Source organism: Cimex lectularius, unplaced genomic scaffold, assembly GCF_000648675.2.
Source record: "Cimex lectularius strain Harlan isolate CLEC.00 unplaced genomic scaffold, Clec_2.1 scaffold405, whole genome shotgun sequence".
Classification (NCBI taxonomy): domain Eukaryota; kingdom Metazoa; phylum Arthropoda; class Insecta; order Hemiptera; family Cimicidae; genus Cimex; species Cimex lectularius.
In genome coordinates this window covers 18090-44310 of record NW_019392936.1, presented here as the reverse complement: position 1 = coordinate 44310, position 26221 = coordinate 18090, and the positions used below count along the sequence as shown (strand labels likewise).

At 33.8% G+C, this 26221-nt stretch overlaps 1 protein-coding gene across 2 annotated transcripts in view; it reads right to left on the bottom strand.

Annotated features, from left to right (window-relative positions):
* The window catches only part of LOC106670189, a 67292-nt gene extending 41325 nt beyond the window's left edge, over positions 1-25967 (bottom strand). For both annotated transcript variants that reach the window (XM_024229407.1, XM_014400291.2), the window contains exon 1: positions 25820-25967. The gene's annotated coding sequence lies outside the window, so the exon portion shown is untranslated. The remainder of the gene's footprint in view (positions 1-25819) is intronic.
* Between the last annotated feature and the right edge of the window lie 254 nt (positions 25968-26221).

Sequence of the window (26221 nt, the reverse complement as noted above, 5' to 3'; positions counted from 1 at the left end):
GGGAAATTCTAAGCTGTGGCCGGATTGAAGACCCTTTCGAAAGCGGTCAGCCCTTCTAACAGGACGGCTGATGTACGTCCATTGTTCGCGAATTGAATGGACTCTCGTCTGAACTGGGTGTGTTTCACTTTCGGATGAGAAGGTCGATCCCGGGTTGAAGGATAAAGCTCAAATATTAAAGTATACACGGATTAAGTTTGATACGAACACACTTTCGGTGTTCGTAAGAATTCATGTACTGTTCACCTGAGTTAATTTCTATTTTTAAAAACGGAAAGCTTTGTCTTATTAAAGGATCGTTAAAATGAAGTTACAGCCGTTTTAAATCTCCGTCCTATGTTTTATCGCACCTCCGGCCGATCTCGACAAAAGGACTAAGCGGGCATAAAATGATGATACCTTTGGTGACCTAAAACCGAACGTCAACGCGATGCGTCTCCGCCCTTAAAACATGATTTACGCTGCTCTTCCCGTATGTCGTGTTTACACAAAAGAAAAAAAGTAGTTTTGAAATGCTATACGTTCAAGGGGATTGTTGTTTCGAGTCCTTGCATCACTCGGATTGAATTTCATGTACACCATTATATTAAAGCCTAAGGAGAGTTGAATAGATATATATTTAACATAATAAAAAACAACAACTAAACCTATCTCTTCATAAGTGCTCTTAATAAGCCTTCTGTAAGGGCTACATATATTTAAATTGCGGGACATAAAATTCTATAGATTATACATACATATACCAACACGATAACGAAGAACATTTACGATTTATTTAATAAAAGGTTAATTTACTCGTACAATTTCGATTTTATATATGCTAATGTCTATTGAAATATTTATACAATAACAAACGATATAAACGGACCATGATGAACCTTTACATAAGGATATTTCACAACTTTAGTGCTTAACAACTGAACTGACTCAATCCTTTTGTCACCTAGTTTCTGACAATATTGTAAGAAATACGCGCGAAGACAAAAACCGGACACTTGTACTTCTGCTGTTCATTTTCCATAATAACTAGCCACAAAGATTAATAGTTGACTTAAAACTTAAACACAACATTAATAACTTGATGTTTACCTTTATAGAGTGTTACTAACTCACTCTACGCTTTACACTCTTTAGATTAAAAATAGAGAAAATCAGTGCAATTTCAGCCTAGCCAGTCACACTTGCCGAGTGATTAGATTGGTTTTTTGATTTGAGAAAAAATTTATTAATTATTTTTTATTAAAAGCATAATTTTATGCCGAGATCTTTCCCGGGCAGATGCTTTGGTCATCGACGTATAGCCAAAGTCCTGGGTATGGTACGATCTACCATCTACGCGGGGTCGACAGATTCCTCGATTTGGCACATACAGATTCATTTACAAGGTTGGGCGGCGCGGTTTATCAAACGTACACATTCCTCCCCGCGAAAACTGATACTTAATGAAATTAATTCTTCAAATGTGAACTTGCCAACGACCTCAGATATAACGAGCTGTAGAAGAGCAATTTATGATAAAAGAAGATCATTTTTACCACCTATGCCTACTACGGATGTACATGAATATTTAGACAACCGCAGTGTGACACCTTTGTACAGTGACGATTTCATGCTCGAAAATAATAGGGAAAAATATTGTTATCTTCTCGTACGATAAGTAATCTGGCTAGTGAAAACACGATTTATATACTAACAATTTTCTACCAGCTAGTAACCACAATGGCTTGAAAAATGATCTCTACATACCTCTAGTGTTTTCTCTGCTACCCAACAAACGCCAGGAAACATGGGAAGGAATCTGTACCTCTCAAACGAGGAGGTTAGGAAAGTTGGGGATGAATCTGTAGCTCGAAAAAGGTTACTTATACTTGCGGGGAGGAATCTATCTGTCTACCATCGACGATGGTCTTCAGCTGTTTAAGGCGATCGGAAGTTGCGTTAGAAGAGAAGGTATAGGTCGACCACGATATAGGGACGATCGTTTTATTGCTCTTACCGCTAAGTAGTAGTGTTAAGTAGTCAACTCCAAACGGCCCGTAATGTAAGGGCGAGCTCCCAGTCATCAGAAGGCTTCGTGAAAAAAGCCTTGTCATACGTCCCACATCAGGTTATCTGCTACTGGAGAAGCATCGAGTTGAAAGGCGACTACGCGCAAATCAGCATTTCGGGCACTTGAACAATGGGGCTGTTCTCTTCAGAGATGAGTGTCAGTTTGGTTTATGGCAATCAGATGACCGGACCGTGGGTGGAGAAGTCGTGGAGAATGCTTTGCTCAATGCGCCATGCGGGAGTCACTCCTTTTCAAAGACATTCATGGCATAGAGTGGAATCAACGTCCAGGCCCATACCGAACTGATTACGATATAGAAGGATTTTTGAGTGTCCTAACATCCTGTCATTGAGAGAGTTATTCTGGAAGAAGTGATCCCATTCGCTCCATTTCTTCGTAAACTTGTTAATGCATAATAATGGTCGATCGCATGTAGCTCGAATTATCACAAATTACTTGGAGGATGATGCCACAATGAATCGGCCAGTACGTTTTTCTGACATGAATCCTATAGAACCCGTAGGACATGATAAAGAGACGTTTAGACATTCGCCACCTCCAAGAAACGCTGAACAGCTTCAAACCGCTCGTGTTGAAAAATGGTTCACAAGAAGATGATCTTTCCTGAGACGAAGTCTGACCGCTTACTCTATGCCTAGGAGACTTAAGTCCCTCCGCAAAGCCAGAGGAGGAGATACGCGTTATTAAGAGCAAATTAATAAATTGGTAGTTGAATCTATCTCGAAAGGATTTTCCCTTGTTTTTGGTGAATTTTCTTTTAAACCATCATAATTAAATAAATTTTATTATTACTCATGAATTTCTGAACATATTTAATTTTGTTTACATTAAAATGAGTACGTGGTGAATAATATAACGTAAAAAATACATATAGTAAAGAAAATAAACAAATACGTCCGACTTTTTTGTATTTGATAAATAAAATCTAGCTTTTCAATTTGTCTGCAGTTTTAACACCTACTGCTATGTTATTTTATGTTGCAACTGAGTGTAGGTTCCTCTAGACAACAAATTTAGGAAGATTTAAACAAATTAGGAAAACTGAAAACTGTTCCGAGCTGAAGTTGGGGTAATATTACTCTACAAATTTAATATAGTATGTGGACCAAAATCCTAAGTAAAAAGATTATGTTTTTGTATGGATTATTGAACAATAGATAACATTTAGAGTCAGCAAACATTGGTAAAAAAAGTTATTATTTATTGGAATAATTATTGTAAAAAGAGAAGTTTATGTGTTGTTCAAAGAAGGTTGTATTGAAAATATTATAAAAGGAAGGAAAGAATAAAAATTTCAATTTCACGCGGTGATCCTCTTGATTTTACCATTCTCTCCTATGTAATGTCTCTTTGCATAATCCTTACAATACACATCTTTTCTCCACGCTCAATGTGTTTTTATGATAATGTTTAATAATTGGGGGAGGGGTTCAAAAAATAAATAGAGATCATTTTTCCAAACAGAATTGCACAATTGCAATTAGATGATTAGTACGAGGCTCGTATTTCTTTGTCCCCTCACGTTGGAATACGACTAATTATAGGAAACCACAATCACCTGCATAATTCGTAATGCAATTGTACTCCGATCCTGGGAATGTAAAATCCCCGGAAAATGTTAAAAGAGTGAATACAATTTTTTCATTGGAGAGAAAATTAAACATTTGGCGACAACTCGTCACTTTATACTTTCACTTTTTGATTCCGTTTTGTTATAATTGAATAAAATTTTCATTGTTGTAATTGCTCATTGAGTTTGTATTGGCTTTTGAACGTCAACGTTGATACCTCGGGCCGATTTTAGTTTGAATGTCGTATCCATCTACCGGGATAAATTTGATTGTTAAAGACATCAGTGAAATTAGACTGTAAGTAAAACTGACCTGACAAAACGACCTGTCAATGAAAATATGAAAAAATACCATTTTTAAGCCCTTTTTCACGAGCAATTATACGGATCGAGCGATTATTCAGGAAAAACCAAGGGCCGGCAACAGGTTTCCGAAAGGGAAAACCCTTTTGACTTGTTTTTCTACTTGAAATCACTTGAGCGGTCCAATTATTGAGTATATGGCACATCTGGGATAAGCCTTTTAACGAAAGGAGCTACCATTTATTGCGCCTACCAAATCAGTTTCACAAGAATAAAAGAAATGTATTACAATTACTGAATACGAAACTAAAAAGGCCACGATTTTAATCGAATTGATCGCGATTTTACAGCTTAATACACTTTACAACAGTATTTATTTTTTATACTACAAGTAAATATGCACAAATTTTAAAATAAAATAAAACAAAAAAACATTTGGCAATATATCTATATATAAAATTGGCACCCAGTGGTGTCACTTCAAGTAGGATGTACGTGCTACGTCTCGCCACCCAACAGGTCGCGAGGTCACTGCCGGGTTAAGCTTCTTGGGGGATAATTGGGGACAGTTCGGAATGTTTCAAACTAAGGAATTGGGGTGTAATGAAAAAATAAAATATAAAATAAATAAATTTTTCGGAGAAATTTGGATAGTTGGAATATTTGGTTGAATCCCACAGTTCGATGCCGTATGCCCAAATAAATCGTTTGTTGTGAAGCGTCAGTTTTGATCTTTTGTCTACAACCCGTGAGAGTGTTTTGTAATGTTTAGTCAGTTCTTGGTTTTTTGTCTTGGATGTGTATTCAAAGTTGCCTTGTCGATGTACAACCCGGGTAGCGAACTTGGTTAAAAAGGATGGGACCAAGGATATTACCCTGTGGGACTCCAGCCTTAACAGGATAGTTCCATGGCTGAACAAAAAATATTGAATAGTATTCTAGCACGTTCTTTTCCCTCTTTAATCGGTGATTCATGTTTTATCTAATGCTTTCTACTTGAGTCACTAACACGGTCAGGATAGCCTCACACGTACTCCGGTCAAATGTTTGTACCGATAAGAATTCAGCCGTTCCCATTTACTTATTTTCTCTTCAACTTCGCCCTCGGCGACCAAGTAAAGTCGAGACGTACAGAAAAACGTCCCGGACCAAGAACAGATCGATCTAAAAATTATTTGAAAACGTATAGTTTTATTATTGCCAAATACTTGAGAGTAGATCGTCGTTTTGTACGAAAAAACAAACGTCCCTGTGTTAGATTTAACACCAAAGTGAAATTTTACTAACAAGGGCGCCTTATCTCCAAGGTGTTTGAAAAACCTATATTTCTACCTATTTCCTCTTAGATAATATAAACAAATTTTTTGTTAATCTGTCTTGAACTATACGTACAATCTGTTTATTATTTATATGTAAAAAAACCCATTTTAGAGGGAAGAAAGAGCTTGGGGTTGATAAAGGTATATATATATATATATATACAGATAAAAGAAAATTGCACACAACAATACAATGAAGTTACCACAATTTCATAAGTTTTTATGAATTTCCTTAAATTGATAGAATTATACTTAAAGCCACTCTAAATGAAACAGAAATATATGTAAATTACAATCGACCAGGTTCTCGAATTACTGCAAGTTTTAAAAAAATTGTAAGTATGTACTGCTAAATTGTTGGGGGTTATTAAAATATTCTTCAATGTATTTTAAAGATAAGTTCTGGGGAAAAGGATGTTTTAAGTATTAAGCACAAGACTGAATGAGTCGTAATTCTCGTTTCAACAAATCGGACAGGATTTAGAAGGATCAAATTCTTTTCTCCTTTAAATATAAGAAATATGCATCACAAGGCCAGAAGCAATATGAGAAATAATCGAAAGCAAAATTCGAAAAAATACTGCTTTTGGGTAGTAATGGAAAAAAACTTTCCCTAGCATTCCCAGGGAATAAATGTGGCAAAAATAATTTTTATAACTACTCTTTAAGGCGATTTGTCTTTAAGGCAATGTCTAGGCATAGTGAAGAAAAAGAAAATTTTTCAAAAAGGTCGTTCAGTTTCAATTTTATATTATTAGATTACTATATGCGGGAATTTGGTCGTTACTGATCATTATCTGTCTATCCTTGCTGGGTTGATCGCCATCTTCAGTGTTGGGTCTGTGCGATTTCCGTTGTAGTTGAGAACTTTCTTATTTTTAATGTACATATCAACAAAGCGACAAAAATGGTAAGTAACGACATGCTCAATTTTATAGTTAAGGGGCACTTGTCTTTATTCGGCAAGAACAAATGGATGTTAATAAGTTTTTAACTTGGAAAGTCCAAATGAAAAGAATATATTCAACATCTATCAAGCTAAGTCGTCTTAGGTAGCAGTTTTCTCAATGTTGTCATACTTCAATGATAAAGCTAGCGATAATGATAAAAGCTTAGCTTGAACTTTTTACATTTGACGTACATGATAACCCAGACATTCAAACAGTACAGGGCAGCAGTAGCTACCAATGAAATAAAAAGAAATCTTTTAGGTCCCAAAGCGTCGAGCTTAAAGTAAGCGAGAAGTCCAAAGAGTTTTATTGATGACAAGATTTTGGTTGTAAAGTGTTTAGCAGATTTTGAGAATTTTCGAGAAGAGGAGAAGGGTATCCTAAGAATAGTCTGTTTATTTATAATTGTAAAAATTATATAATTAACATGCTTTTTAAATGATAAACTTCAACTATATACAAGCAGTTCCGACAATCTCCTGTTTTTCAATAGCGAGATACCCTCCGACCCGGATTCTAGACAGAGGATATGCATGTGTGATTGGGTTTGTATATAGGAATATGTATGTATTTATTGTATGAGTGAGTGTAAGAATGACTAGTTTTAGGGACGAAAGGGCGCCGAAATGACCTAAAAATTCGATGGCGCCCGACTAGAGCCCAACCTCGGAGTCGCTCAGGCACCAAGGTGGTTGACTCCCCCTGATCTATCAGGGAGGGGCCAGAGGCCTCCTAGGAGGTCTCGCAATTCTACTACTATTCAATAGCTAGACCACAGCAAACCCACAATCCCTGAATAGACAATACATATATAGACAGGAGGTGTTTAAGATCAAGAGCACTTGCAACTAATTATTCAACCGGCAACAAAAACCTAAGTAGCGTTAGATCTGCCTGTACTTGCGGTGATAGAAAATACATCTCATTAAACCTGACAATTAGTACCTTATAATTCACCTGAATTAGGTAATGACCATATGTTCCGATTCCATACAGAATTTACTATATTTTCTTAGGCGCCTACTACATTAGGAGAGAAAAGCCCTTTTTATTTGGATTCAGTTCACAAAGGGAAACGTGTGAAAGAGACAAACTTTAACGTATATCCGACGTTATCAATTAGGCAAAATATACTATTCTATTTCAAAGCAAAAATATGGCAAGAAAATTGGTGGTGTTAGAGGCAACGAGTTATACGGGATAAAGTCAAATGATACTGGTCTTTGTCGTATAGGAAAATCTGAAGAAAGAAAGTTATACTAGGCTAATACAGTTGTACACACACAAAAAACAAATCTTTGAAATAAATTAGAACAATCTTTGAAGAGCAGATAAAAGATAAAATTATTAAAAAATAAAATAATTCAAAATCAAAAAATATACAGAAGAAAATCTGAAATTTGATCTTTTTCCCTTTACCTTATGTGTTTTGAACGGAAGAGCTGCATTAGATTGACACTGTTTGAATTTTTTCGACGTACTGGCACTATACGTACCAAAGTCACGTGTAAACACTGACGAAATTAATAATTCTCCCGCACCTCAATATTTCAAGGTGAAAGAAAATACAATGGGGCGGTAAATTTCAGTTGATGGTGCAACAAAATCCCTCTGTAGAGTAATTTAAACAAGAAATTTTTTGTCGTCATTTATTTACAACTGAACATCTATTATATACAACCAGTAGATTGGGTTTCAATTTATGTTTTTTGGCATTACGAGCGTTTTAGAGAAAGCTACTCAATGACAGCCGCACTGGATTAATAAAATGATATTAATCATTCAGGAGGTCTCTTACCCATATTCTTTTCAGATGTTTACGTGGTAAATTTGGGGAATGGAGTAACCGCATTGTGGGTTAGTATGATTTTGAAATTTGCTATGAAAACGTCTGTAATATGTTTAGATGAATGAAAAACGGCATGGGGAGATCTCTGTGAGGTGTGTTACTGTTTAAGTAAAAAGGGACCGGAAGAATTAATCTTAAAATTTTGGATTGAAAACTTTGTAATATTTGAATATTGGAATATTTGACCGATCCATCAGCTTGACACCCGCACATCCAAATAAGTTTGAATAGGTATGTGTTTGTCGAAAGTTTTGATTTTAAAGGTAATTTTGATTGTCGGTTGAGTAGGTAATAAAGCTTTTCTTTAGTGTATGTTTTTTTGATCGTGGATGGATTCCAAGTTAGTCTTCCTCAAATGTAAGCCCTAAATTTTGTCGGATTGAGGAACAGGACGTCTCAAGAGAGCTTTCATGTTGTGACTTTGAGGGGTTAAATTTTATCTTCCAAAGATTGCTTCATTCTTCAATTGTTGTTATGTGGATTCGTAACGTAAGTGAAATTTGTGTAGAAGAGGAAGAATATTAATATGGTGTCATCTATGTGGTGGTAAGTGCATTCTCATTTGTGGGCATATCAAATGTAAAAATTGAGTACAACAGCGGAGCGAGTATTGACCCTTGTGGCACACCTGCGAGCACTTCTTCCTTCTCAGAAGTCGTACCCTGGTTTATGCGAAAAAATCTCTCTTTTGGGTAATTAGATAATTTGCCTGGGGCAAAAATAATTTTAATTTGTATAATAATCCCTCATGCCATACACGAAGGCTTGAGAAACATCTAGAAACACTCCAGTCTCGTACAGTTTCTACTCGAGACATGAAGTAATGAAATGTGTAAGTCTGTGAAGTTGATGAATGGTGGAATGATGGGCTCGAAAGTCATATTGATGGTCTGGTAAGATTTTGTTTGAAGTAGCAATAGAGATAATTCGTTTGTAAATTAATTTTTCGCATACTTTTCGAATTCGAATTTCGATAAGACGATGGGGAGCTTAAATTTTTATGGGGCTTTGGGATCATTAAGCAAGAATTAAAAAAATCACAATTGCAATAAATGACACACATATTTATAATAATATACTGAAGAACTGAATAATAGAGGTCACATACTGCAATATGCCAACGCACATGCCTACACACATGTGATAACTTTTTGACACCTAGTAAAGCTCCCCAACTCATTTATTTACATATGCGTGCACACAAATTCTCAAACATGTCTGTAAATGCGTCTTGTATTTTAACATTTCAAGTCCCCGCAAGTAAAAGCCTAACGATTTTTTTTCTCAACAATCTTTTTGGAACCAGATGGCCATTACAATTAAACAAATTCAAGCAGGTCATAGGTTTTGCAAACGTGTCGAACGCCACGGTCAGCCTGCTATCTGAAGCAAGACTGAAATAGGGACGTGGTGAGATAAAAAAATGTTTATCTAGAATAGAATTCACATATTTCAGTTTCCTCTGCCACAACCATCTTCTTTTATCTGTGACGCCTTTGAAATTTCTGTCCATGTCTTCGTTTGGAGGGTATTCTAATTTTTGTGCTCAAACAAACTAAAAATCACATCTAAAATAATTCAGTAAGGTAAATGTAGTTATAGTTAAAGTATTCGCAAGTAATTAGTAGAATTTACAAGAAAAATTGTATATTGTGAAACGTCTCTGATAGCAATACGAGTGAGAATAAAAAAAATAATAGAAGTGTTCAGGTGTTAGAAATCGGTGAATCAAGGATGATAGACAATTTATTTTAATAATCGACTTCCTGTCAATAATGGATTTTAACCGGATTAACCCAGGTTTATCATGATTTAAGGGATAAATTACGTTTTATACTTTTGCATTAAGTTCTCTAATCGTAAAACGATTCCCTCATCATCTTCGTACAGGTGAAAACGTTCAATTCTTCCCAACAAGACCGATATTTAAAAGAAAAATTGTAGGCGTTGAGAGAGAGACTTCGCCGTGTGCCAGTAAAGAATTGATAAGGGACTGTGCCGAGGTGTCCTTGGTTTCTCTACAATTGAAAACATTTGTGAGCCAGCGCCACATTCAATGGACTGAATAGGACGTTAGCTGCTGCATAACAGCTCCCCCACCTTTTCGCCTAGACAGCATGGGTTCCTCAGATAACCGTTTTATAAATTGACAAACGTGGAAATCGTAACGAGTGTTTACTCCGCGATTGACACACATTTTACAGAGGCGTGCCACGTTTCCTTTGACGTGCCACATATTTTCCTCATGCTCGATTTTCCACGACAGACATAACTAGCTAAAATCATCGTTGAACGACAAGCACAATAAATTATATCATACTGTGAAATATGAAGTTGTATTATTTTGTATAAAGAGAAAATCTTTGTCAGATTTACATGAGAAACATTCTTACACTTTTAAATTTCGGAAGAAGTATAGAAAGCAAATTTTTGGATGAGAGGTTTTTGAGTACGATACCCTTATCAAGGTCTCAACAAGTCGAATATTTCGAATATCGTAAAAATGTTGAATGATTTTGTTTTTTGCATAATTTATAAAATTTTCTTAATATGATTATTATGCAACGTATCATTATTTCAATCTGGTTTAAATAAAAAAATAATAATAAAGAAAATTCTGCTAGAAATAACTCAAAAGGTCGGTCATCTTTAAACACTGGAAAAAGGGTGAAACATATTTTTAAGGTGTGGGCATGGCCTGATGGAAATCGCGGCTGCTTGGGTGATTTCATTTTGTCCAGCCCGCAAAATACATAATATTAATATGGGGTTACAACTTTATACTTTTATAATTGAGTGGTTTGAGAATAATCTTGATGATAAGAGTTAACTTACATAGGAAGCAAACATAAATTTTGAGGAAATAACATCATTAATTAAAAAAAAAATACACCACTGAATTCTTTATAGCAAAGTCATTCAGTATTACATCTTATAAATTTAGCGAGATTTCCTCTTAAGGTATGCTGTGTGATGAACATTTGGTTTTCGACAATGTGGGTGTGTTAGACGCATTGCTGCTTCTCGTCATCATCAGTACAGACCAGATATTTAATGTAGTGATAGACTCAATGCGGCAATTATATCAAAATATCAAGGATAGTCAGACCAAAATGATCGGAAACGATCAAAATATAGTTTCATCTCCACCGAGGTCTTAAGAGGCAATCTCTTTAAATATATATGTTGCAATGTTGCAATTTTGATTTGATAGGCGCGTTTCGGATTCTTCCCATCTTCAGTAAAGAGACATGACTTAATACCGTGGTAAGCTCAACATCTGTCAGACCAATATAGCAAGGATAATCAGATCAAATCGACCAAGCTCTAAGTTCGTCATACTACAGGTTTTAAACACAAATCTCATTAAATATATAAGTAATGATGCCATTTTGGTTTGATAGACGCGTTTCGGTTTCTCCCCGTCTTCAGTAGAGCCCGCTACTTAATACTGTAATAAGCTCAACATGTCTGACAGACCAACATAACAAGGATAATCGACCAAAACGATCGAAAACGACAAAACTCTAGATTCATTATACTACAGGCCTTAAGAGGAAATTTAATTAAATATATAAGTTGCAATTTTGGTTTGTCAGACGCGTTTCTGTTTCACGTCATCGTCAATGCAGACCCGCTATTAATGTAGCGATAAGCTCAACGCGTCTGTCAGACCAAAGTGATCCAAAACGACCAAACTGTAGATACATAACAATACAGGGCGCATAAGAGGAAATCCCACTAAAATTTTGGTTTGTCAGACGGGTTTCGGATTCTCACCATATTCAGTGTAAACCCGCTAATAATTATCACGATAAGCTCAACGCGTCTGACAGATCAAATCAATCGGAAACTACCAAATCATAAATTGTGACCTATAAAATATTATCATTAAAATTCGAGGGTTGAACATAAAAAATCAAAAATACCTTGTTTTTTTCCGATCATTTTGAGCTGTTTTGGCTATAGTGTTCAATTAGCAATAATCGGCAGACAAACTAAATATTTATACTGCATTAACGTAAGTTGAATTAATTTGTAAACTGTAAATAAATCAGGATTATCTATTTATCTATTCGCTGTTTTGGTCTGTCAGACCCATTTCGGAGCTTCACCAGTCATTAGACGGGCTTAAACATCGAAAATCAAAAAATACATGTTGACCATCAGATACACGTAGCACTATCCTCTTCAATAAGTAAAAGAACGTTCTTTTTGTAATTAATCACGTCGTGCCTTGTGAATATTGTTTGGTTTGTTTTATATATTTTGTTAAAAGTTTGATTGTATTATAAATGATGATTACAATCCCAGGCGTTATTCCCTCTTCAACTGCTCATTTAGACCTAAAAGGTTCTAACAATTCCTGCGGCTCCTCTGATGAAAGTCCTAGTGCTGAAGGGGCCCGAATGACCCACATTGACGGAAGAGAAGAGCACGGCATGAGAGTTATTTGTTATACTTTTACTCAACCACCCTGGAAAGTTTCGGTGGTATAGAGGGAGGTGGTCGGGGAGGAAATAACTTTATAGACTTCTACAATTGTGTGGAACTTCCGATAATTCATGGCTCGTTAGCCGCTTACTTGCCTTTCAATCGCCCTAGCCGTCGGACCGAAATAATCACTTCAAAGGGTCAGAAATGGATACTCGAAGGACCAACGACACCTCTTGTGTCGTGTTTAGAATATACATACATATAAAAATAATTTCCATTGAACACTTCTCACTCATTTTAAGGCAAGGGAAAACAATTTCCATTATTCTACAAACTAACTGAATGTCAAGATTTTGCAATAGTTCAGAAATAGTTTCGGGCTCCAAACTTGGAAATCGTGTCCGTGAAGTAAATTTGTTATCTTAAAAGATATATTTCCAGTTTTTGACACGTTTTTATCGAGACTTTTTCTGATCCATGTTATCAACATTTTAACAACTGATGTTTTAAACCTAATTTTCAACCATATACCATGTAGAATATTGAATTTATTTTCGGATAGTTATACTTTTTAAGATAAAACTTAAATATAAAATTAATTTTGTGTATAATAATTAACGATAGTTTTCAATTATTTATATTAATTATAATAATAATATACTACTACTAATAATAATAAATGCTTTATTAATTCAAAATGTTTACAAAACAAAAATATATGCAATAACATAAAATAACCATGGATAAAATCCGTCTGCAGGTTATTTACATTAATTATGATGTATAAAAATAACATAAAGAAATTTTTATAAACAATATAAAAACAATATCATCTCACATTATTCGACAAGATTCGTTCTTTTTGAAACCTTTTTTGTTTCGTTCATTTTTTTAAAAGTTTTTTTTAACTTCACTAGTTTTCGTGGTCAGCTTGACCAATTAGTTTTTTTAACTCAGAGTTTACATTAACTCCTCATCCAAGTTTTTGGATTAAAATTCAGGGCCGCTGAGACTCGAACCCGTGACCCTTTCAGTGATGAGTCACCGGATTCGGTTATTATCAACAATTTACATCAGCGCAAAAACCACTGTAAACATTTTTTATGAATATATTTAATTATCCAGTTAAATAGATATGATCCGAAGAAGTGCGGAGAAATGAGCCGCAATAAAAATAATAATTTATGACCGAACGACGTAGCATTATAGGTTAAATGTTTTTAGGAAGAAACAAAGTCGATATTACTCTTTGCACTCCAAACAACCCCCTGAATACAAATTTTGGGTAACATTTTATTTTCAAATTTCTGCTTTCCAAATATGCCTGACATTTTTTTCGAAAATCATAAAAACCTTATGAAGTACAACGGTACAAACCGGGTTTCTGCAAATAAATTAAAATCCCCTAGACATAACATAAAACGTTTGAGGAGATTTTATTGATCTCATCACTATATTTTATAATTACAATGACATAAAATGTAAACCTTATTGATATAGTTGAGACATTAAGCTTTCTAACGGTTATATTTACGTTGAAATTGGATAAAATTCAGAGAATCAATAAAGTTTTAAGTGAAATACCAGATCGGACAAAAATTATACTAAACCAAAAAATTTCATTTTGTTGATTGCTACAATATTACCGTAATACATTTCGGATGTAACTCGCAGGTTTAATTTAGCGGCGATAACGAGCGTTTGACTCTAGATTGAAACCCTTTTAATTTCTTAATAAAACCGTTCTGCTCTAATCGTGAGTATTAATTCAATTTCCGGAAGCGGCATTATTCTCGATTAGAATAAAAGTTGTGAATATCCCACAGGTTTACACGAAGTGCCCACCACAAGTATGTTTGAGTCTAGATCCATTAGCTTGCCATTGAATTAAAACTGGATCCTGGAACTTCGCAGACACGGACGTTTAACGGGTCATCAGTCAAAAAGTTGAAAATGTGGAATTTTGTAGGGGAATCGTGGAAAAAATGAAAATGTTTTAAATTTAAACAGAAAGGAAATTTTTAAATATATACTTCGTTTATGTCAATGTCTTCTGGTTTCTTTTTACCCAAAAAGTATTTTTGAACTGTTCTGTGATGGGGAGCTATTTCTTTTTTGTACATATATAGAAATAGAAAATAACTATCTAGAGCAAGTTCCACTTGGGAATTGTGCAAAAGTGAAGAAAAACAAACGCTGGAGAGTAACAACGATTAATTTAAGTCTAATACACAGTCACAATAATTATAACGAACTTATTAATTATTAAATTTAATTATAACATTTACGTTTTAGTGGTCAATTGACCAAGTTATTTCTTTCAATTAATCATTCTTTCTATGTAAGCTCTTGGTTGAGATAAATAAAGTCAGTGTCACTAGCGGGATTCGAACCCACGACCTTCGGCTAAATACGCCGCTACTGTACCACTTGAGACATCGTGACTTCGATCCACTCGGACACCAACTCTCTATCTCAACCTACAATCTTTCGAATTTTCCCTCCTTTTTGCCATTTTCAAATGTCGTGTAAACAGGATTGGATTCTCAGCGACTTACGACGTGGCCACGGGGAGCTGTTTACTGAAGTGATACTTCTTTTACTTATTAAATATTAATCCATTTACGTCTTAGTGGTAAATTGACCAAGTTACTTCTTTCAATCAATTATTCTTTCTATGTAAGGACTTGGTTGGGATTGGAAGTCACGATAACTCAAGTGGTAGAAAAGCGGCGTATTTAGCCGAAGGTCGTGGGTTCGAATCCCGCTCGTGACACTGACTTTTTATCTCAATCAAGACCTTACATAGAAAGAAAAGTTAATTTAATCATAACTTAAAATAATTTTCTCTTATATATGTTTTATCTAACATGTTAATCTATGATTATTTCAGTACACTGGCATCGCAATAAACCTTAATAAAGAAAAAGGCTTGTAATTCATGAAAGAAAATGCTGATAAGTTGAAAAGATAAACAAATGCCGTCCATTCCTTCAATCAATCTGTAAATAGTATTTTCAACGGGTATAAGAGATATAACGTTCCACGGACTGGATGCCTTGAAGGGAATTTATAAAAAAATTACAAACCACCTATCAGGTGAAAGATAACAAAATTGCGAGGCCTTCACAGGTCGAGGGCAACGCACTTTGTACTACTCATGTTTAAGTTGCAGTAGTGTGTTTTAAGTTAATTTAATCACAATTTTACGATTGTATGAAGATAAAACACTTAAAGCACTGTGTTATATACTTAATTTGTAGACCCCTCCCCTTAAAAGAAAAGAAATTATAATCATCATATAGTTAGGGGTTGTTTAATCCCACCCCTAGGAATATCGAGTACTCTGGGGTGAATGTGTGACGTCTGGAGAGTAGAAGTAAGTTATCAGCGAGAATGGAGTGGGTTTGACCCTGTCCCTAGGAATATTGAGTACATTTGGGGGGAGGGGTGAATGTGACCAGACTTCTATGTTTTTAGTGATGGTAGAAATGAGAGGCTAGTCAGTAAAAGACGCGCAAATAGATACAGACGAAAAATATGCGTGAAAGACCAGAAAAAGAAATAAAAACACGTAGCTGTTTGTCGGTCCCTAAACATCTCACATTATTATTAATATCATGTAATTTGTCGATCGATTTAATTTTAGTACAGTGCGCCTATAAATAATACACACATACTACTACAAAATCAAAAATAACTTTCGAACGGTCACTAGGTCAAGTACTGCAGGTGAAATAACTCTTGAGTAGGTAGATAAAAAGACAGAATACTCCGAGTAAAGTAATAAAATGTCGTTTATGGACTTTTATTTACAGTGAGGTGCTTTCATGTGCTAAGGAGGAATTATTTTTACAACTGTACTTTTGATGACAGTTTGATTTGTCCAGGAAAGTTTCAAACGCTAACGCAATATGACTGGAAAAGGAAATTTGATTCGTTTATGTCAACAAAAGTGAGAATCGAAGGAAAATACATGAAATCTTTAACATTTTGAAACATTAGAATCGTTTGATTTCTCTTATATAATATGAAAACATTTCTGACAATTCAACAAAGATTAAAAATTTACCGGCTTATGAACATAATATTTTAAATTTTTCCAGACGACATTAACGAAAATTTGGCGTTATATAGGTAAAAATTAGTTCTGTTGGTGTTTTATATCTAAATCACGTCTTATCTTTGTAGAGGGATGTCTAATGATTGATGTATTGTAGAAACCTGAGGAGAGATTATGTCTATTATAATTGTTTTCTAGTAACGGTAGTACGGACGAAAATGCAAAAATAAATTTTAAAGTTTCTAAATTAATTACTTCCAAAAATTCCGACTGTCGTTATATTATTAAGCAACTGTATCGTGTATCATGTGTGTCATCTTATTAAAAAAGTTATTCTTTCTTTGTAAGGCCTTGGTTGAGATAAAAAAGTAGGAGTCGATAAAGAGGATCGAAGTCACGATAGTTCAAGTGGTAGAGTAGCGGCGTATTTAGTCGAAGGTCGTAGGTTCGAATCCGGCTCGTGACACTGACTTTTTTATCTCAACCAAGACCTTACATAGAACGAATAATTAATTGAAAGAAGTAACTTGGTCCATTGACTCCTAAAACGTAAATGGATTAATATTACAAAACGGTTAGACGCTTAATTGAAATCTGTACAAGCATTATGGCTTAAGTGAAGTTTTTCAATTGGATTACTTACAGTAGTTTATGGTTATATGAAATTATTAAATTGCCATGACAGAAATATTGATAAATTTTGAATTGTATAGTGTTAATATATTCGCCGAGCAAATTTTTTATCCTAAAAGACAGTTCTTTTTTAAAAAAGTAACAGAAAATTTTAATTATGATTGAAAGTTTCGTATGAATGATAGATGAAACAGTGTTGTGAAGATATCGAATTATGTTAATTTACCCGACGTTTTTACATTTTCACCGAACTACTAGTATTGCAACATGAACAACCTTCAAAGCATCTTTGAGCATATTGGTGAAGTTAAATGTTTAATATGATTTTAAATGAATTTAAACGTTTCAGCACTGATTGGAAGTTAAGTATGAATGTTTGTATGATTGATTCATAATCCAAGGTGAGGAAAAGTGGACCACGAATGAAATTCACAATGGAAATTTTATCACGTGAGGGCTGTACTTAATATTGGCTAAATTTACAGCCATAAAACCATTAGGTTCCAGGTCGTATGCTTTTTTCCGTAAACTTCGCGGAAATCTTGCTAAGCGAAATGGGAAAACAGCGAGAAACGGCGGACCAGTAATGCAAAGGTAACGAACGAGTATTCTTGGTGGCTGTTAATCTGTGACTCGTTGAACACAAGTTGAAGCGACACTGGTTTGTTTTATTTGTCAGGTCCGTTTCCGCTTTACCTTGAACCTGAGAAGTTCTTCACAGAAGATGGCGCAAAACCGAAACGTATGCCAGTGCCGTTTAATCAATCTTACGTTTCTACCGTGTTCAGATACTGCTTAGGATTGTTGATTGTTCAGCGCGAAAACCGTATTTTTCAGTGTTGTCTGATGACCTTCTGGTTGTGATTTGTGACCTCCCAAGACGAAGGAAAAAACAAGGTGAACCGGCGGACCACTGTTCCAAATTACATTAAAATATGGGCAACTTTGCTTACCACTGAATACCACCTATGTTGTCAGAGGCTGCACGGGTCGAGAATAACATAACATACGCGATATAGTGTTATTTCTTTTACAAAAGGCATAAGTAAGGAATTAAGATAATTTTATAGTCTGTGCAACATATTTTACATTTCTATTATCACGAATATCAATAGATTTCTATTAGTGCGGTGTTGATTGGGTCATTGAACACAATTTCATTTATGTTCAGAGATTTATGCTTACTTTTAGTATCTGCACATACATATAATACATATAATATATTTTGTGATTGTGTAGTTTTTATGTGGTCATCATAGAAATTCTTGCGTAAAATGGGTGTATTCCCCCCACTAATCTATCAAATGTGATATCACGAATATTGATCAACTTGTCATTCTACAGTGCTGATATGGTCGTTGCGCACACTGTTGTAGTAAAATACGCTTTAGAAAATAGAAAGAAAAACCAAATCAAAGGCAAGACTTGAAATATTATCTTGGTTCCTCGTTTCAACCGTCTGTACAGCTGAACACATCTTCAGGACGTAACAACATTGGTCCACTTGGCCATATGATCATCGTTCATTTAAATTATACAGCCCACTTTGTCTCTCCATCTTCACCTTTTTATTTAGAAGTTCGATCTTGGAATCCATGTAAATTAGGCTTTTATTTATTTTTTTTTCTTAAAACAATTTTGCCGTACCGAAAAGGCCGTCGATTTACAGTTTACGCAAAAAGGATGAACATGATAAAAAGACTTTAGCTCAATTGTTTATATTACGCAAAGATTTCGTCGCTAATCGAAAGGTTTAAATTTTAATTTAATTTTCTTATAAGTTATATTGCGTTTACATTTTCATTTCTTTAATAAAGTTTTTCAAGAAGTTTTCTCATTTTGTTTTATTATCTCTCTTTGTTCATACCGGATTTATTTGAGCTTCTCGTAAAGTTCATCTCCTTATAAGTTTATCCTCCTTTTCCCACCCGTGTTTAGTTTTGAATCGCCATGGCGGAGGGTTCAAAAGTCAAATTTCAAGTATTAAAAACTAAGGGTGAAACAATTTTGAGCCGCCTTCAAAATGACTTTCGATACGTTAAATCAATTTAATTACAAATCTTCTATGGAAATACTGACGTTCCAGATCTAGCGCAATATTTTTACTCAATAAATAATTAAATAATTGAATTTAATGCAAGCTCATCCAATGAAGAATATAAAATTGAACTTTCTCAAACTCAAAACTCCTTTGATAATATTGCTTCTAACAAGCGTTGAACCTGTTTAAATTTTGCTACGCAAATTACTGATCCTATCCTTGAAACGCCACAGAATTTAACAATTGGTAATTTCCCAAAATCAACATTTCCACTTTTTCAGGTAATTTTGAAGAGTGGCCGATTTTCAAATTTTTGTTTGATTCATTTGTTCCTCAAAATAAATCCATGTCGGAGGTTGAAAAGTTTCAATATTCGCGAGTGTATCTGAAGGGTTGACGCCCTCGCTGTCATTTCAAATTTTTACCGAGCTTCTTAAAATTATAAATCTGCTTATCAATGTCTCCAGCACAGGTACCATAACAATAGATTATTGGCCGCAATAAACGTAAATAACATTCCACACTTTAAACCATTATAATCTTCCTCTCCATTTGCTCTTCAACGATTTAAACGTACATAAGAATTGGTAAGCTCTCTTAATCCATTACAACTTGAAAACCTCTCTAATTTCTCATCTCTCTATCAATAATCTTGATCCTCAAACTTGCAAATCATTTGAATAGACCACTTCTTCCAATACCAACCACAGTTTAGAAAAACTAATTGCCTTCCCCACCAAATTTTCTCGTATTTCGTATTTACTTAATACATTACTTTCAAAGGTTATCTATTATCTTACTAAATTGTCAAATAATAAAATCAGATAGACGTCGTAAAATATTGACTTTAATACTGAATATAACGTATGCTTGTGGGAAGGAGTTTTATAAAAATTAAGCTAATGATGTCAATTTTAAAGTGTATATTACTGGTTACAATTCTAGGAAATTAATATTTCACTCCTGAGTATTTTAGGAAAGGGTTACGCTAAATCACTGCTATTGACATGTTATACGTGCGTGTTGATACCAGAATTTCGTTGTGAAATATGTGTAATATGTTGAAGGAGATATGGTTGGAACAAAAGTTTTATTTATTATTCAATTAATAAAGGTATTAAGTTGAGATAAAAAAGTCAGTGTCACGAGCGGTATTCGAACCCAAGACCTTCGGCTTGATACGCCGGTACTCTACCACTTGAGCTATCCTGACTTCGATCCCCTCGGACCACGAAAAATAGTGAGTTTTATTTATTCTTAAAATATAAGTATAATTGATCATTGAATATGTAACGTTTTAGGTAATGGATATTTACGCTAATTTTAAATTGTGATTTGTATCTTAATCTATTAAATTGGTTATCACGAATTTTGATCATGGTTGACATTCCGCAAAGTTGATTTCATAGTTGAGTACCCTGTTGTAAAACGCGGTTTTCGAAGAATTCAAGGTAGAAAATAACTATGTATTATTTTATGCAAAATTCTTGGAAAAAAAACATCGAAACATTTATGCTAATTACACCAAGTATGCTCCTATTTTACAAACGCGAATATTGTTAAGAATGTAATTTTGCATTGTTCATAAGATCGTCGGGCACTGCGTTGCATGCTGGTTTGTACAATTTTACCGAATTGGTATGCAATAAAAATATTTATATTATTCTAATTTGAAACGTTTGCTACTTTTTAAAATTTTATCAAATTTGTATGCGTTAAGTTTGAATTGCGATTGTAATGATCTTCGAATATAAAGGTTATCCTTTAGGACAAGGCTTATTTACGCTAATCTTAAAGCATATGCTTTTTCACTAAACTGACAGAAGATGACATCAAATTGTTGGCGCAAAATAGGTATATCGGATGTAAAACTGAGAGAATGCCTGTGAGAACGAGTTGTTAAGAGAAAAAAATGAGGAGAATTATGAAAATTTCAGATTGTATGCTGCTTTCTAAAATTGTATCAAATTGGTCATCACTAGTAAGAATATTAGAAAGACAAATATGTATGATTATTGAGTAAAAGGTAAATTTTTGGAAAAGGGATATTTATGCTGATTTCAAAAAGTATGTTACTGTCAGATGATAGCATAAGATAGTTGGAGCACAGGAGGTGTATATATACCTGGTATATCACTGGTCAGTTTGTTTGTGTTTATAACAATATTGTTGTCGCATAATAGGTAAATTGAATGCAAAAATGAGAGAATGTGAGCGTGTGAGAACAATTATTGATTAAAAGGAAAAACATTAAGCGAATTCCGTTAATTTGAAATTGTATGTTACTTTTTACAATTTTATAAAATTAGTATTAGTTTGTTTATAGCGACGAATAAGGTATAATAACTATGCTACTGTCTTAATAGATTGTCAAATGTTAATATCAAATGGTTGGCGTAAAATAGGTATATTGGATGAAAAAATTAAGAGAATGTGAGTGTGCGTGAGCGAGTGATTAAGGGTTCATTAAGCGAATTATGTTAATTTCAAATTGTATGTCACTTTTTTCGATTTGTATAAAATTGGTATATGACTGGTAAGTTTGTTTATGACTAATATTTACAATCCTTGTATACAATTACAATTTCACAATTGATTAAAAGGAAAAACTGTTATGCGAATTCTGTTAATTTCGAATTGTATGCTACTTTTTACGATTCTATAAAATTGGTATATGACTGGTAAGTTTGTTTATGACTAATATGTACAATCCTTGTATACAATTACAATTTCACAATTGATTAAAAGGAAAAACTGTTATGCGAATTCTGTTAATGTCGAATTGTATGCTACTTTTTACGATTCTATAAAATTGGTATATGACTGGTATGTTTGTTTATAACGACGAATGTATAATATATGTATATAAGGTAAATTTTTAGAAAACGGATATTTACGTTAATTCATACTAGATTGTCAGATGGAAGTATCATATTGCTGGCGCAAAATAGTTAAATTGGATGTAAAAATGAGAGAAAATGATGATAGCATGAGATAGTTGGCGCACAGCAGGCATATTAAATTTAAAAATTGGCAGTAACTGCTAAATTTGCTTTTTTCTTCAAGACCATACCTTGATCCAGAATGTTCGAGATTTAAAAAATTAAAGGAATGTATTCGTATGACAACGAGGTTTAAAATGATTAAGCGAATGATGTCAATTTCAAACTGTATACAATTCTAGCAAATAAATATATCACTCCTGAGTGTTTAGTAGGCCTAGTATGTATAATTGTAGAATATAAGGTAATACGTAGTAAAAGGGTTATTTAAGCTACTTTTGAGGTGTATGCTACATTTTTTGAAATTATCAGATGATCAAAATAAAAAAAAAATATGAAACGAATTCTATCAAATTGTATAAAAATTCTTGGCGCATAATAAGTAAATTGGATGCAAAAATGAGAGAATGTGAGCGTGTGAGAACAATTGATTAAAATGAAAAACAGATAATCGAATTATGTTAATTTTAAATTGTATCTTACTTTTTACAAATTTATAAAATTAGTATTAGTTGTTTTTAACGATGAATAATGTATAATAATTGTATATAAGGTTTTGTTTTAGAAAAAGGTTATTTAAGCTACTTTTAAGGTGTATGCTACATTTTTCGAAATTATCAGATGATCAAAATATAAAAATATGAAACGAATTCTATCAAATTGTATAAAAATTCATGGCGCATAATAAGTAAATTGGATCCAAAAATGAGAGAATGTGAGCGTGTGAGAGAAATTGATTAAAAGCAAAAACTGATAATCGAATTATGTTAATTTCAAATTGTATCTTCCTTTTTACAAATTTATAAAATTAGTATTAGTTTGTTTTTAAAGATGAATAATATATAATAATTGTATATAAGGTTTTGTTTTAGAAAAGGGATATTTAAGTTAATTTTCAAGACCATACTACTTTCATACTAGATTGTTAGATGGAAGTGTCATATTGTTGGCGCAAAATAGTTAAATTGGATGTAAAAATGAGAGAAAATGATGATAGCATAAGATAGTTGGCGCACAGCAGTCTTAAAAGTTTAAATTTAAAATTAAATTTAAAAATTGGCAGAACTGCTAAATTTGCTTTTTTCTTCAAGACCATACCTTGATCCAGAATGTTCGAGATTTAAAAAATTAAAGGAATGTATTCGTATGACAACGAGGTTTAAAATGATTAAGCGAATGATGTCAATTTCAAAGTGTGTACTGCTGTATAAAATTCTAGCAAATTAAAATATCACTCCTGACTGTTTAAAAGGCCTAGTTTGTACAATTATAGAATATAAGGTAATATGTAATAAAAAGGTTATTTAAGCTAATTTTAAGGTGTATACCTCATTTTTCGAAATTATCAGATGATCAAAATTTAAAAAAATATGAAGCAATTCTATCAAATTGTATATAAATTTTTGGCGCATAGTAAGAAAATTGGATGCAAAAATGAGAGAATGTGAGCGAATGATTAAGAGTAAATCTATTAAGCGAATTATGTTAATTTCAAATTGTATGTCACTTTTTTCGATTTGTAATAGTAAATTGGGTGCAAAAATGACAGAATGTGAGTGTGTGAGAACAATTGATTAAAATGAAAAACAGATAATCGAATTATGTTAATTTTAAATTGTATCTTACTTTTTACAAATTTATAAAATTAGTATTAGTTGTATTTAACGATGAATAAAGTATAATAATTGCATATAAGGTATTGTTTTAGAAAAGTGTCATTTAAGTTAATTTTATGTATGCTACCGTCTTAATAGATTGTCAGATGGTAATATCAAATTGTTGGCGCAAAATAGGTGTACTGGATGAAAAAATTAAGATAATGTGAGCGTGGGAAACGAGTGTATAGGAGTAAATGTATTAAGCGAATTATGTCACTTTCAAATTGTACGTTCCTTTACGATTCCATAAAATTGGTATATGACTGGTAAGTTTGTTTATATCGACGAATAACATATAATAATTGTATGTAAGTTAATGTTTAGAAAAGGGATTTTTAGGTTAATTTTCAAGAGTATGCTACTTTCTTACTAGATTGTCAGATGGATATATTGTTGGCGCAAAAATGGATAATATATATTGGATGTAAAAATGAGAGAATGTTAAGTATAAGAACAATTGATTAAAAGGAAAACGTGTTAAGCGAATTATGTTAATTTCAGTGAATACTACTGTTTACTATTCTACCTAATTGGTATATATGACGGGTATGTATGATGCTTAATAATTTTTAGGAAAGGGATATTTATTTACACTGATTTCAAAGAGTGCATTACTTACAGATGATATCCGTTTGTTGGCGTAAAATAGGTATATTGATGTAAAAATTAAAAAAAATGTGAGAGTGCGAAAACGAGTGATTAAGAGTAAATCTATTAAAAGAATTATGCTAATTTCAAATTGTATATGTTACTTTTTACGATTCTATGCAAGTAGTATATGACAGGTAAGTTTGTTTATAATGACTAGTATGTATAGTACGATAATTGTATATAAGGTAATGTTTTAGAAAAGGGATATTTACGATAATTTTGAAGAGTATGCTACTTTCTTACTGGATTGTCAGATGGTAATATCAAATTGTTGGCTGACCTGAGTTGCGTATGTGAATGAAAACGAATATGTCTATGCGAATGTATATGTTTATTGGTATTCTCATGGAAGATTTATGTTAATAGAATATTTTATGTTGTATTTTATCAAAATCGTCTTCATAGTGACATATACGGTTGCATAACATTCATTTGGGTTTATTGAACGAGGCGGCTGTTTATTTGTAAAAGTGAAAAATCCCACGTGAAAACTGGCAGAAAAACCGTGGCTTTTCCGGCGGCTGTTGGCGACTTTTCGCAACCTGAGTTACGCAACGGGCCGAGACAATATCCAAATAAATAAACAGAGCTACGCACCAGCTCGCGGTAGCAGGGGTCGACGTTAAAAGCAATCTAGAGAAGTACTACATAGGTGGGAGGGCGAAGGGGTGGTTTCATTCATAAACTCAAATATACAATTCAGTAGCAACGTGCGTAATCCGCCCCTTTCAACCCCGTGTTTTTTCCTCCCCCGTCTCATATCTATCGTATATAAAATTTTGATTTTTGTGACAGGGGGCGTTTCGAATGGTAAAAATCGCGACGGGAGGGCGTGAACGGCTGTCGGTGTTCCGTCCTCGGAAACATTACGTTATTATTATTATTATTGTTTTATTTATTTGTCGTGGGGGGTCTTTCTTTTAAAGTAAACCGGCCTTAAGAAAAGAAGGGAGATGTCACGGTTTTCCCCTCCGGACGTGATCACGGGCTAAAAGGCTAAAGTGTGCCGGCTTGAGGCCGATCGCCTAGTTAAAAAAAAAGATAAAAAACAAGGCTAATATTTTTAATATTTAAAAACCTACTAAAATTGAAGATTTGCTGTATAATTAAACAGACGAAGATTTTTACATCGTACAAAGGAGGAAATAAAAAGTTTCCATCGCGAAAATTTAACTATCAAAATGCACAAAATTCCAAGAAAAAAAGAGGAATTTATTTTGGGGATAAAAAATAGAGAGATAAATGATAAAATCTTTGAAAAAAAAATCGTACCTGTGCATGAGAACTGTCGTCGTTACTGATATCGTTACCAAATGCGAGTTACGTATGGGCACATCGAAATAGGAGGCAAAGCAGAGCCGCCCAGTCGATACGAGCAGAGAGACTGGTGGAGGTTGTCGGAATAGCGACTACCCGAGCGCTCCACACTGCCAACCTGATCAATACCCGCCAAACTCCAAGGATTCCCCCCACTACTCGACATTGATCCAAACTTCTTACTAGGTTTTTGACGAAAAAATTTCGTTTTTTAACCGCGGCCGATTTTTTTTCGTTTTTGAAAGCAGGTGAGAAAGTACTACGGCAAGATGGCGGTTTGGAAAAAAAGGTCCTAGCCGAGGATGAACCGTCTTGGCGCAAGTTGTGGAACACAAGAAAAATGTTTATTTAAAATGG